This window comes from Mchenga conophoros, linkage group LG10 (assembly GCF_057382185.1).
Source record: "Mchenga conophoros isolate Kocher_MC1m ecotype Shallow Benthic linkage group LG10, M_conophoros_male_GT1.1, whole genome shotgun sequence".
In the NCBI taxonomy this organism is placed as follows: domain Eukaryota; kingdom Metazoa; phylum Chordata; class Actinopteri; order Cichliformes; family Cichlidae; genus Mchenga; species Mchenga conophoros.
In genome coordinates, this window is record NC_140535.1 from 18,057,603 (window position 1) to 18,071,317 (window position 13,715).

General features: G+C 40.8%; 2 long non-coding RNA genes across 2 annotated transcripts; both read right to left on the reverse strand.

Moving 5' to 3' along the window:
- Window positions 1-2,631: 2,631 nt before the first annotated feature.
- On the reverse strand, window positions 2,632-6,702 carry LOC146565706 (uncharacterized). The gene is made up of 2 exons (XR_014894145.1): window positions 5,268-6,702; window positions 2,632-5,139 (listed from the first exon to the last, which is right to left on the reverse strand). It is a non-coding gene; the product is annotated as an uncharacterized LOC146565706 (long non-coding RNA).
- Window positions 6,703-9,397: 2,695 nt separating this feature from the next.
- Window positions 9,398-9,901, reverse strand: LOC146565707 (uncharacterized). Its single transcript, XR_014894147.1, has 2 exons — window positions 9,748-9,901; window positions 9,398-9,452 (listed from the first exon to the last, which is right to left on the reverse strand). It is a non-coding gene; the product is annotated as an uncharacterized LOC146565707 (long non-coding RNA).
- Window positions 9,902-13,715: the final 3,814 nt, after the last annotated feature.

Sequence of the window (13,715 nt, forward strand, 5' to 3'; positions counted from 1 at the left end):
GTCTAAAAATACTTGAATTCTGATGATACTATATTTCTTCCATACAGTTGCATCGCAGTTTGTGTGATTCCGTGTGCGTTAATGAGACTGTAAGTGTTATTACCTTTGACAGGTTAACTGGTATGATAATAGTTATAGTTGTTTGTGTATGTTTAAGCTAAAGTTATGCCTCAGTACACTGCTACCACGTTAGTAGGTTTATTTAATTATTTAATTAACTAGCACTAAGTTAATACCAGTGGCCAGAATCTCCCCCAATGATTATATCCCGCGGTTAAAGGATTTTTCTGTTGTTTATTGTTTAGTTTAGCTGTTGTTAGCTTGCCACATGCTTGCCTTAGTACTAGCAACTGGGAAGATATGTGCTATTTAGCCAACTTCTGGTCTTACGGCGACCCCTTGTGGACATTGTAAAATATTGCTGTGTCTGAGTAAATGATGTGTTCTGATTGTTGCTTAGTTATCTTTGACCCTGCTAATTATAGTATTACCTGTTTCTGTTTCCAGACAACCATGCTTATAGTCACCGATACTGCACCTGCCACAATTATAAGTGCATATCTTCTGTGAAGCTTCATTAAAGACGGTGAACTAAACTCCTGGACTGCTGCAGTCTTTCTGACCGAAGACTTAGGCCAGACTTGTATACCCAGCACTTCCAGTATATATATATTCTACATTTTATATAATAAAGTAAATGTACGAATGACCGGCAATAATTCAGTCACTGAAATTACAATTGTCTAGATACGATTGTCTCTGATGAGCCTGAGGTACAAAGCATCGCAGCGACTACAACCATTATCATCTGCCGGGTGACAGTCATAGCACAGAGATGAAGCACTTTTGAAATATGGGGAAAGCCAAACATTGCGCTTCCTCCACTTCCGTAACATTAATTCATTAATGTTGAATTCTCTCGCAGCTGTTCTATTCCCATATTTTTGCAGTATATTAATAACTAACCTTGTATTGTGGATGAATAATCTCAGTTGTTCTCCTGACTGAAGTTTAGCCCGTGTACAGCATCCTGCTATGCGATTGCATTTGTCCCTGACCACAGTTCAATTCAATTCAATTCAATTTTATTTATATAGCGCCAAATCACAACAAAAGTCGCCTCAGGAATCCAAACCAACTTTTTTTCCACTCGATAAATGTTAACCTCACGTTAACATTTATCGAGTGGAAAAAAGTTGGCGTTTATCCTCCAGCTTCAATTGAGAAAATTAAAGGATTTTAAGTGTGCCTTATAGTGTGGAAAATACGTTATACAGAAGAAAAGAATATATCGCGATATATATCGTTACCGCACATGCTTCAAATTATATCGCAATAATTTAGGCCATATCGCCCAGCCCTATTTATAAGTTACACTTGCAGCTTATCACACATTTGATTTCCATGTGTGACAACTGCAAGTGTCCAGAGTGAGGACAGACTGAGGGACCCACTGCTGCACATCATCTGTGAGGCTTTGCACCCCTGATGATCCACCAGGACAAACTCAGCAGTGTGTGAGGAAGAGGAGGAAGAGCCAGCAGCAGCTGACAGATGGAGAGAATAGACAGACTGTTCCCTGTTTGTGAAGGACTGCTAGAAAAGTTTAAAATAACTAATTGTCTGTCCTGAATCAGTCTTATTAGGTAATGTTCAAATCATTTTATCATTCCAATGTTTTCAGTGTGGGAGAAAGTACTCAGGGCCTTCAAGTTACACACTATGAAAGGCAGCAACAAGTGTAATATTCAGAAACCTAAAGTATGTATCAGCAGCAGAATGGACCTAAAAATAAATGTTTGTTTCAGTTCTATGAAGCTTTGAGTATTTTGGATTAGTTGCACTGCTGTGTTTGTTGCATCATATTGCTGTAATTGTTTATATGCTTTATATATTCAGAGGTAAGTTGATCTATAGTGTTACATAAGGATGTTATGTGTTTGTATACTTTCTTCCCAGTTTGACCCATTTAGCAGAAGTCAGCCTGTTTAAGGCTCTGATATCTATTCTGTATGACTTAATGCAGTTATGACATGGTCTGATTTTCTCACCCAATAAAGGATTATTTAATATATCAGTCTACTCTTCATTCTATCAGACACAGTTATCACAGCTTGTACATTTTCTTTTTATACATATATGTAAGCATTGAGCTAAATTTAGTAATGCCAACATATTAAACGAACAATATTTGTCTCTTATATATAATACATCTATATATACACTGTCAAAGATACTTGTCTTTGAGTTAGGGCTGGGCGATATGACCCAAAATTCATATCTCGATATTTTTTAGCCGGATGGCGATATAAGATATATATCTCAATATTTTTTTTTTTTAAAGCAATAAGTTAAGAACAAAAAGAGAGTTCTTAGTCACACTGTGTCCCAGATGTCACACGGGCACTTTTATTTACATACAGCGTAGATGTACATGAAAAAATTACTCAAAAATAAATTATCAGCATTTATTAAATAATCATGGTCCATAAATAAAAGAAAACTATGTTCTTTTTGTGCATAACAAAAAGCTCACAATTGTGCAGTCAAAATGTAAACTAACAGACGCTGAGCATAATAACAAAGAGACAGATTTGTAGCATCCCCGGTTGAAAAGATGGTCTCTCAAACTGATGGTTCACAATCCTTTTATTAAACAGCCGTGTATGTGAACACACCGTAAGAGCTACAACATACAGAATAAAAGACTATTAGTAAATCAAACAGTGTGTTACCTTTAACCTTTTGACTTATTCATTAATCACAAATTAATTCTCCTTACCTTACATAACAAATAACACTAAAACTTGTAAATTATTGCATATAACAGGGAAATCGTTGCATCGCTGCCTAAACATGACGAGGTACGTTAGCGCCCTCTAGTGGGTGAAAACTTAGCCTTTATGCTTAGTAGCGGTCAGCAGCTATATGCTCCGTAAAACAACAAAATACATATCTACAGGACAAACTTTGTTACAAACCTTGTTCCCTCATCAACCAGGTGCTAAGAAACTGCTTTCGACTCAGTGTTGCACCTTAATAGCCGTTCTTTTTCCCATTCCCGTCCATTAACCATAGAGCACACCTTCTCTCTGTGCATTAAAACTCGCGCTTCTGCCATATGGTTTACGCCACTTGATTTACGGCACCTTGTCGCTCTGTGACTTTCAAAATAAAAGCATTCACTCCAACAATATAATAGCCACTCATAAGTTTACAAAACACTTTACCAAATATTAATGAGGTCATTTACACTCCCACCAAATCATTAAGAGCTTAACTGGGAATTAACTGAAGCGATAATGATTTCCTAATGAAGAAATGACCCGTAACCATTAAACTGTATGATAACACATAGTTCCATTGAACCTTAAACTTTAGAATACAGTTAAACAGTCTCTAATAGCAAAACCAGTTTCTGCACTGGGCGTTCCACTATAGAACGTTTACTTGAACATTGTCCCTTCTCAGTCTTCCTTTCTCCGAAGCAAATCCTTACTTTTCTTACAAGTCCGTCTTTGTCAGTTACTGTGTCCACTACACGTGCTAATCTCCATTCATTGCGGGGTAGATCATCCATCTTCTCCATGACAACATCTCCAACTTTCAAGTTTCTCCTTGGAGTGTGCCATTTCTGTCTTGTTGCGATGTTGGATAGATACTCCCTTTTCCAACGTGACCAAAACTGTTCTGATAAGTACTGCACCTGCCGCCACCTTTTACGTGCGTAAATATCCTCTTTGATGAATGTGCCTGGAGGGGGCAGGGATATCTTTGATTTCATAGTAAGCAGGTGATTTGGCGTCAAGGGCTCTGGGCTGCTTGAGTCACTTAGGTTGTCCACCGTTAGAGGCCTGCTGTTGACAATCGCCATTGCCTCATAAAAGAATGTCCTTAACGATGCGTCATCCATTCTGCCAGATGAAAGTGAAATTGTGAAGCGCAGAATGTTTCGAACTGTCCTGATTTGTCTTTCCCATACACCTCCTGTATGGCTTGAATGAGGAGTGTGCATTTTGAAGTCACACTGCTTCTCTGCAAGAAATGTGGTAATGCGGTTGGAGTCCACTTGTTTTAAAGCTTCTTGTAGCTCATTTTTGGCTCCGACAAAGTTGCTTCCTTGATCGCATCTAATCTCACTGACTGCTCCTCTTATGGCTATAAAACAGCGGAGCGCATTGATAAAGGCGTCTGTAGTCATGTTGTCCAACATTTCTATGTGCACTGCTCTGCAGCAAAGGCATGTAAAAAGAAGTCCATAACGCTTGTGCTCTTTGCGAGCTTGTTTGGTTAGAAAAGGACCAAAACAGTCCACTCCACAGAATGTAAAGGGTGGAGATGGATCTAAGCGCTGCGTTGGGAGATCAGACATCTTTTGTTCCTCTGTGCCTCTTCTGAGTTTGCGACACTTCACACAGTGGTGTATAAAATTTGCTACGGCCTTGTTGATGCCTGGAATCCAAAATCCATTCACTCTGATCTCATTGATTGTAAAACCTTTCCCTTGGTGCTGCACCTTACTGTGGAAATGATCTATTATTAGTTGAGTGACATGGTGACCTTTTGGAACTATCACTGGGTGTTTCAGTATTGAGGAGAATGAAGCATCTTTAAGTCTTCCTCCCACCTTAAGGAGTCCATCAGTATCAAGAAAAGTGTCCATTTGAAACAGTTTACTTTTGTGTGGAAGTGGTTTCCCGTTCTTTAGCAACCTTATCTCCTCTGCATATTCACTTGCTTGTGTGTCTCTTAGAATAACACATTGTGCATTTTGTCTTTCTTGTACTGTGGCCTGTTGTTTTGTCTCCCTTGGCACAGCGAATGAGTCGAGCTATGGCTTGGGTGGCTTTGTACCATGAGGAAAACTTTGTTAACTTGTCTGATAAACCTTTTTTCTCTGTTTTGAGCGTGTTCAGTGCCTGCACCTTCTTAACCTCTGGGTCTCCAAGTGGTATGTTCATGTCGATGTCAGCAGGTGGAGGTATTTCCTTTTCCCATAGAAGCTGTGGCCCTTTGAACCAGTTGGATATGATGAGCTCACTTGCACCTGAACCTCTAGAGGCAATGTCTGCAGGATTTTCCTCAGAAGGGACATATCTCCACTGCTGGGGAGAGCTGTTGAGCCTTATCCTCTGAACTCTATTGGAGACAAATGTGTGAAAACGTCTTGCATCATTATTAATGTAGCCTAAAACTACCTTAGAGTCCGTCCAGAAATACTCCTCTATCTGTGTCAATCCAAGCTCATCTTTTAACATGCTACTTACAGTAATGGAGACAACAGCAGCGGTCAGTTCGAGTCTTGGTATTGTTGTTACCTTGATGGGAGCAACTCTGGTCTTTGCTGTGACTAAAGCACAATGCACTTTATCATCTTTGTTTACATGTCTTAAGTACGAACACTGACCATAGCCGTATGAACTTGCATCAGAAAAGTGATGCAACTCTGTTTTTACAATTGGGCCAAAGTCTTTAGGGACATAACAGCGTGGTATTACGATTTTCTCTAAGTTCTTCAAGTCACTGTTCCAGTTATCCCACATTGGCCTTAATTCGCTTGGAAGGGGATCATCCCAGCCTGTGCCTTGTTTGCATGTCTCTTGAAGCACTCTTTTGCCTGTTAGTACAAAAGGAGAGATGAATCCTAATGGGTCATAAAGGGATGCAACCATAGATAGGATGCCACGCCTTGTAGCAGGTTGAACATTGGGGTGAAAACGAAACCTGAGTGTGTCTGAGCCAATGTGCCAGTGAATGCCTAGTGCTCTTTCAAGTTTAGAGTCATTAAACGCCAGGTCACATGCTTGCTGTGGGGAGGCACGTTCAGATGCTGGAATGCTTTCTAACACAGTTTTGTCATTACTTACAAACTTGTGTAGTCTGAGGCCACCTGACGCACAGAGTGTCTGAGCCTCCTGAGCGAGCTGTATTGCTTCTTTGACACTTGGAGTGCTCGTCACACCATCGTCCACATAGAAATCCTACATTATAAATTGAGATGCAAGAGGAAACTGTGTCTCGTTTTCTTTAGCAAGATACTTTAATCCATAATTTGCACACCCTGGTGAGGACGTAGCACCGAAAAGGTGCACCTTCATCCGAAACTCTTGGGGCTCAGTGTTCATTGCGCCATTTTTCCACCATAAAAATCTTAAATAGTCTCTGTCTGCTTCATACACGTGAAATTGGTGGAACATTTTTTCAATGTCACATAATAATGCAACTTGATGCCTTCTAAACCTGATGAGAACACCATTAAGGCTATTCAGCAAATCTGGGCCTGACAGCAAATGATCATTAAGACTGGTACCTCTGTATTTTGCGGAGGCGTCAAACACTACTCTGAGTTTGTCTGGTTTTTGGGGGTGATATATCCCGTGGTGAGGAATATACCATCTTTCTCCTTCTTTAGCTTCATTCTGCACTTCCTCTGCATCACCCCTTTCCAATATTTCACTCATGAACTTTATATACTGTTCCTTGTACCTTTGGTCTTTTGACAGTTTGGTTTTGAGGCTTTGAAGCCGCACAGTGGCCATTTGCTTATTGTCTGGTAGGAGGGGTCTCTCCTTAAATGGAAGTGGCATTTCATAATGTCCTTCAGTGTTTTTGTAAATGCCTTCCTTTAACATGTTGAGAAAGAGAATGTCATCTTGAGACACTGACTTGTTATCCTTGTCGTTATCCTTAAAGTCAGACTCAAGGACCTTGATTAAATCAGCTGGAGTCACTAGGGGAAGCTCTTTAACTGCAACTCTGTGACACACAGTAGACATGCTAGAAGAGTCACCATAAGATGATGTCGGGCCTACAATACTCCAGCCCAGTGCTGTGCGAACTGCATAGGGTTCGTTCTCGCCTCCTAAGATTACCTGCTTTGGAGCTAATGCCTTAGAGCAACTGTAGCCAATTAAAAGGCCGACTTCACATTCTAGCTGTGGAGGAATCTCGTTCCTTATTTCCTTGAGATGATTCCACCGCCTTGCCGTTTCACAGGTAGGAATGTGAGAGCGGTTAACTGGTATACATTCTTTAGTGTAAGCGGGAGGGAGTTCAATCATTTCTGAGGAGTTATAGCCTCTTACCTTGAGACCTGAGATGCGTTCGCTTGGCACAACAACATCCTTACCAAGCAGTGTAGTGAGCTTCAACCTTATTGGGGTAGCCTTAGCTTGGAGGTTATTAGACACATCTTGGTCAATGAACACGGTGTCACTTTGCGTGTCTAGGAGGGCATAAACAAGCCTTTCTGTACCTGGATGTTGCTCTGAAGAAACCCATACTGGTAGAATCATGGAGGTGCTCACGCACTGTTCACTGGCTTCTGCATTCAGAGACAGGGTGGTTGCAGCCTGTTCTGTGCTGATCTGAGTTTGTGGCTGGTTTGAGGCTGATTTATCATTGTTATAGTTGAAGTCGTGCAGACAGGTAGGATGTTTTTTCTTACACACTTCACATACAAGTCTGTAATTACAGTTCTTTGCGCTGTGTCCGGGTTTAAGACAACCATAACAGAGTTTTTTCTCCTTTATATATTTCCTTCGTTCCTCAAGCAATATTCCATTGAACTGTGGACAACTGTGAAGTTTATGTCCGTTGTTTTGACAGAACATGCATGGGGCCTTAACATTTGGACCTTTATTTTCAGTCTCAGTTATCGCCTGGGTATGGAGAACACTAGAGGTGGGCCTTTTGTCCTTTTGGCAGCCCTTACCAGTGTCTGTGGTGAAGTTTACAGAGTGGAGAGCCTGAAATGATGTAATCGGGTTGCACATGATCTCTGCTTCAGAAGACATGAACTTGGCAAAGTCCTTTAAACCTGGAAACTTCCCACTTTCTTTCATAAACTGAGTGGCCTGACGATTCCAACTTGCAGCCGCCCAGTTTGGCAACTTTTGAACGAGTTTTTGGTTCTCCTCACAATCGTTGAGAATGCTTAAGCCTTCAATGTGGGGCATGGCCTCGTGACATGTTTGAATGAAATCAGCAAATGCCCTGAATCCTGTGGAGTCATTTGTTTGGATCTTTGGCCATTTTGCCAGTCTTTCTCTGAAAGCCCTCTGTACCACAAATGGATGTCCATACCTGTGGTTGAGACGCTCCCATGCATCTCTGTATGCTTCACTGTCGTTTCTATAGAAGATGCCATCAAGCGTTTGTCGAACTGGACCTCCTATGTATTTCTTTAAGTAGTGCAGTTTGTCAGCAGGTGAGATGTTCCTTTTATCAATGAGAGCAGTAAAGGAAGCTTTCCACTCTATGAATTGTATTGGGTCACCTGTGAACGTGGAGGGCTCTGGCACTGGCAGTCTGTTCAATGCAACACTATCCAGTACTGCTTGTGCTAAGTAGAGGACATCTGTTTGTGGAAGTGAGGCAGACACTACATTGTTGTCAGGGACTTTACTGAGATTAGAAACTGTGGGGGCTTTCTGAGCAGTGTTTCTATAGTCAACATCAGAGGCACTAATTTCACTCTTTATCTCAGTGTCATAGGTCCTTAGTCTAGCTCGTGCAGCCTTTAACTCCTTTTCAGCCTTCAGTTTCTCTAGCTCACGCCTTTGAGATTCGAGCTCCTTTCTTTGCCTTTCTTCTAAAAGCTGAATCTTTTCCTTTTGTTTTTCCTCCTCTAATAACACCTCATACTCTGATTCTTTGGCTGCTAACTCTGCTGCAGCCTCTGCTCTTTTAACAGCTACTACTGACATTGCAGAGTATGACTTACTGGCAGAAGAGTTTTTACTTGAGTGCGTGACTGAGGAACTGTAAATGGACTGAGCATAGTCTGGCTCAAGAAGCTCACGGAGACGTATCTTTACCTTGTCCCTATCATAGTCATCTATGCCTGAGAGTCTTTCATGAGCAATCTTGATAATGTCTCTGGTGACTGCTTCACATGCGTCTATGAGTCGCCTTGTGCCACTCGAGGGAGTAATGTTTTCTCTAATTTCCATATACAACTTTATGACATTCTCCTTTTCATTCTCTAACATGCCCATGAGTGAAGCAATTTGATTGTTTGTTAAGTCTCCTTTTAATTGCTCTCGTGTTTTACGTACTTGTTTTTTCCATTCATCATAAACTTTGAGAAGCCGTTTTTCTTTCTTGTGGGCCTCCTCCTCCTGATACGCTTGCATTTTTTCAGTAGGCCTCCTTCGACGAACAGAGTGTGGAGGCTCCTCTTCCTGATTGGCCTTGGGATCCTCCGCAAACTCTGTCTCTTCTTCAGATGCTTCCATGCTGAGGACGGGGCAATTTAGTTGACCATCAGATCCCAGAAGACTTTGTGTGGAGCTGTGGAACTGGGACCTCGATGCTGAGCGTGGGATGGAGCTCTTCTCAGCTGGGGTCAAGCTCTTACTGTAGCATCCCCGGTTGAAAAGATGGTCTCTCAAACTGATGGTTCACAATCCTTTTATTAAACAGCCGTGTATGTGAACACACCGTAAGAGCTACAACATACAGAATAAAAGACTATTAGTAAATCAAACAGTGTGTTACCTTTAACCTTTTGACTTATTCATTAATCACAAATTAATTCTCCTTACCTTACATAACATATAACACTAAAACTTGTAAATTATTGCATATAACAGGGAAATCGTTGCATCGCTGCCTAAACATGACGAGGTACGTTAGCGCCCTCTAGTGGGTGAAAACTTAGCCTTTATGCTTAGTAGCGGTCAGCAGCTATATGCTCCGTAAAACAACAAAATACATATCTACAGGACAAACTTTGTTACAAACCTTGTTCCCTCATCAACCAGGTGCTAAGAAACTGCTTTCGACTCAGTGTTGCACCTTAATAGCCGTTCTTTTTCCCATTCCCGTCCATTAACCATAGAGCACACCTTCTCTCTGTGCATTAAAACTCGCGCTTCTGCCATATGGTTTACGCCACTTGATTTACTGCACCTTGTCGCTCTGTGACTTTCAAAATAAAAGCATTCACTCCAACAATATAATAGCCACTCATAAGTTTACAAAACACTTTACCAAATATTAATGAGGTCATTTACAAGATTTCACAGCTGCACCACGTCTCTGAACAGGTGCCATTTGTGGTCCTTATACACACACAGTATGGTAATATTACGTTGAAGCACAGTACGTATCACTCCGCGAGGCTCCTCCTCGGTAGCCGTAATCATCCGACAATCCATCAAGCGGTGCAGCTCCGTAGCTTAGCAAAGTCATATTAAAACATTTTTTGACAGATTGCTGAGAGTTGTGTACCACATAAAATCGGTTCGCGGTCAGTAAGCACAACCAGAATCCATACATAGGGCGCACTGTCGAGTTTTGAGAAAATGAAAGGATTTTAGGCCGTGCAGCCCGGTTAGCGCGGTTAGCTCGCTAACACGTTGACGCCGTCCAGCCCCACGCACGGGGCGATCCGCGGTAACTCGCTAACGGAGATTTTCCGCTTTCATCTTGTCATTGCCTGCAGATGAAGCTATGGCGGAGGGGCAGTTGTGTTCAGTGAAGGAGAGGCGAGGCCGAGTAACGCAGCGTAGAGACAAAAGTGGACGAAAGAGAGGCAAACCTGCGGCTCCACAAGTATAATTATAACGTAACATAGACTATATCGATATAAACGATATTGTCACATCTTATATCTCGCATGAAAATATATCGATATTTTAAAAAAAACCTCGATATATCGCCCAGCCCTAATTCCAGCCATGTGTTGCAGCCCTAAACCTAACCTTATCCCCAACTATAACCTTATTCCTAACCTTTACTAGCAGTTAAATGACGTAAAATAGTGTTTTCCAAAGCGATTTTTAGAAAATGAAAGAACATGCGTAGATTGAGTCCAAATGGTTCTCACGTGCTCTCCTTTTTCCGATGCCTAATTTAGGAACTTGTTGGGTACCCGAAAGCATAAAATGTTGACAATTTGTCACCTAGCGAAAATTATTACTCTTTGGGAGTGAGAACGTGTCTGACCACTACCGGCACACTTTTGCATCGGAGGTTTTCGGAATGCTTTTATTTTGGTATTTCCGCTGATCCGTGCAATAAATTTGCATGTTAGCCTAAACATTTAGATTTAACATTTAGCATTTAGATTTAACATTTAGATTTAGATTTAAATATAATATTTAGATTTAACATTTAGCATTTAGATTTAACATTTAGATTTAAATATAATATTTAGATTTAACATTTAGATTGAATATTTAACATTTAGATTTAACATTTAAAATTCTGTTTTAAATATGAAAAGTTACAAATATTTTACTAAATGTTGTAAAAAATGACTTGTTTTGAGCTAAATGTGGAAAAGTGTTGCCGTTAATTTTAGCATGTTTCACTTTACAAACGGCGCCCCATATCATAACAGCCAAAATGTAAACATGCACTCTGTGGCTTTACTGGTTTGTGTGGCCAGACTGACTGATTATCTGGCTTGTTGCCTTTGAAAGGCCAACCAGCTGTAGCATGATATTTATCCGACATGAGATGTATGAGAATAATAATTGTGTTTAACAAGCTCCAGAGGGAAATAGCTACCCTGGCTGTGTCTGTAACAAAATCCACCTAAAACCAACTGTTTTACCTCCTTTGTTCCAGCGCACGACTTCCCATAAAACGCAGCTGTTTAACATTCTGGAGGTGAACCAGCGACAAAATGTGTTTCCCAGAATATTCCCTAAATAATCAAAAATAAACCAACAGCTGTCACCACATAGGTTTTATATTGCTTTCGTTTCACACTTTTTTTTTTTTATTCTGGTTTCAATCTTAACCATTTTTAACGTTTTTGAATACTCTCCAAAGCCAAGTCCTGTCTTTCCAAACCAGTTTGTGTCTCTGAGAGCAATTCTTTACCCGCTTTGTTTGTGGCGTGAATAGGCACCTGATAAGTTGCCTGTGCGTGACCGCTGTAGTCATGCCCGCTGATTTGGCAGAGAAACGCTGCGGATTAAAAACCGCATGTGGAGATGATTTGATCTGAGACAGCAATCAAAAGACTGGAGAAACGATCCTCGAATCTTCGCTCCTCCTTTTGTACATTCCGTCTAGTAATGAGACGTGAAACCCAACGCGCTGCACGTTTCAGGTGTCAAGGTGAGACACTGCCATCTAATGCGTAGTGCTGTGTATTACATTGCATTTATGGTAAGGTCCACTGATCTGAATGTTTTAAGCATCCTGCTTTGAAACCTCAGACACATAAAACAATCGAAAACATCTTAATGTATGAATTAAAAAAATAATCAGACACTGGACTGAAAACAATCCTGTAACTTTATTCTTGCTTAGAACAGTTCATGAATTTGATTTTATGAAAATTCAATATGAGTGACAGTGATGTCCTAAGCCTGACATTTAAAACATTTAAAAACAGTCTGTGCAGTGCTGTGAAAAAGTAAGAACACAATCTTTAGCAGCAATACCTTGAGGCTTTCGGTGTGACAGTCTCTCACATTGCTTGGAGGGAATTTTCATCCATTATTTGCTTCTGTTCATTGAGGTTTGCAGATATTTGTATATGCACAGCTGTCTTAAAGTCCTACCACAGCATTTTAATGAAAATGAGGTCTGGACTTTGCAGCAGCACTTTGATTATTTTCTTTTTCAGCCATTTGCTGCTGTACTTGGGATTATTGTCCTGTTTTCTGACCTAATTTAGCTGTCAAAAAGATGGCTTCACGTGATCTATAGAGCTCATGATTGACTCAATGAGGTGTCCAGGTGCTGCGGCATCACCCTTCCACCACCGCGCTTGACCTTTAATATGAAGTGTTTGTGCTAATGTGCAAATATCTCTATTTTAGGCTAATTTGTACAAAGGACGTCTTATTGTTTGTTCAGATCCAGCTTTGTAAAACCTAAGCTGTGCTACCATACTCTTTTAAACAGAAGACGATTTTTCCTTGCAAACCCTCGAAAAAGTCATGCTTGTTCAGCCTTTTTCAGTCATACCTTCATGAACTTTAACATTTAACCTACTAACTGAGGTCTGTAGAGTGTGAGATGTAGCTCTAGGGGTTTTTTACCCTTCCTCTGAGCCTTTCACTGTCTGACCTTGGAGTGAATTTGCTGGGGCGTCCACTCCTGGGAAGATAGCAGCGTAGTGTTAAAACATACCTGAATGGTCCAGACCAGCAAACTGTCAAAAACATCTGCTTTTTTTAGAGTTGCCCGCACTTACTGGTTATCAGTGAATCAAGTGCATTTAATTCGCCTGGCTAATACTTACACTTCTTACACTTTTATTTCACATGGAAGCAGTGCAGGTCACTCAGTTTAGCCAGCAAAGTGGGACTCGCAGATATTTGAGCCTGTGAGTGTCTGTGAGAGGGCAGAGTGTCTGAAAAGTGTCTGCTGACCTTTTCTTCACCTTCAGCTTATGCAACTTGCCCATGTATACAGACAGGAGGCCGTCACAGCACTTTAGTGCTCACAGTGGTAAACGTATGTGTTACACCATGCTGCTATCTTTGTACTTCACTGGTAAAATAATGGGCCTCAAATTGTATACACTTCTCTAAAGTAATGACTAAACGGGGGGGGGGGGGACACACAATATATAAGCCAAACTATATATTTTGATAATATATAACTTTACACAGCCTAATAACTCCATCAGTGTTTTAATCAGACTGGATTGAAGGTAAACAAACTGGTTTCTAAAAGGTGATCGATGCAGAAAAAACCTAAAACATCTCCAGTGCTTGACTGTAAAACATTATGAAGTAAAT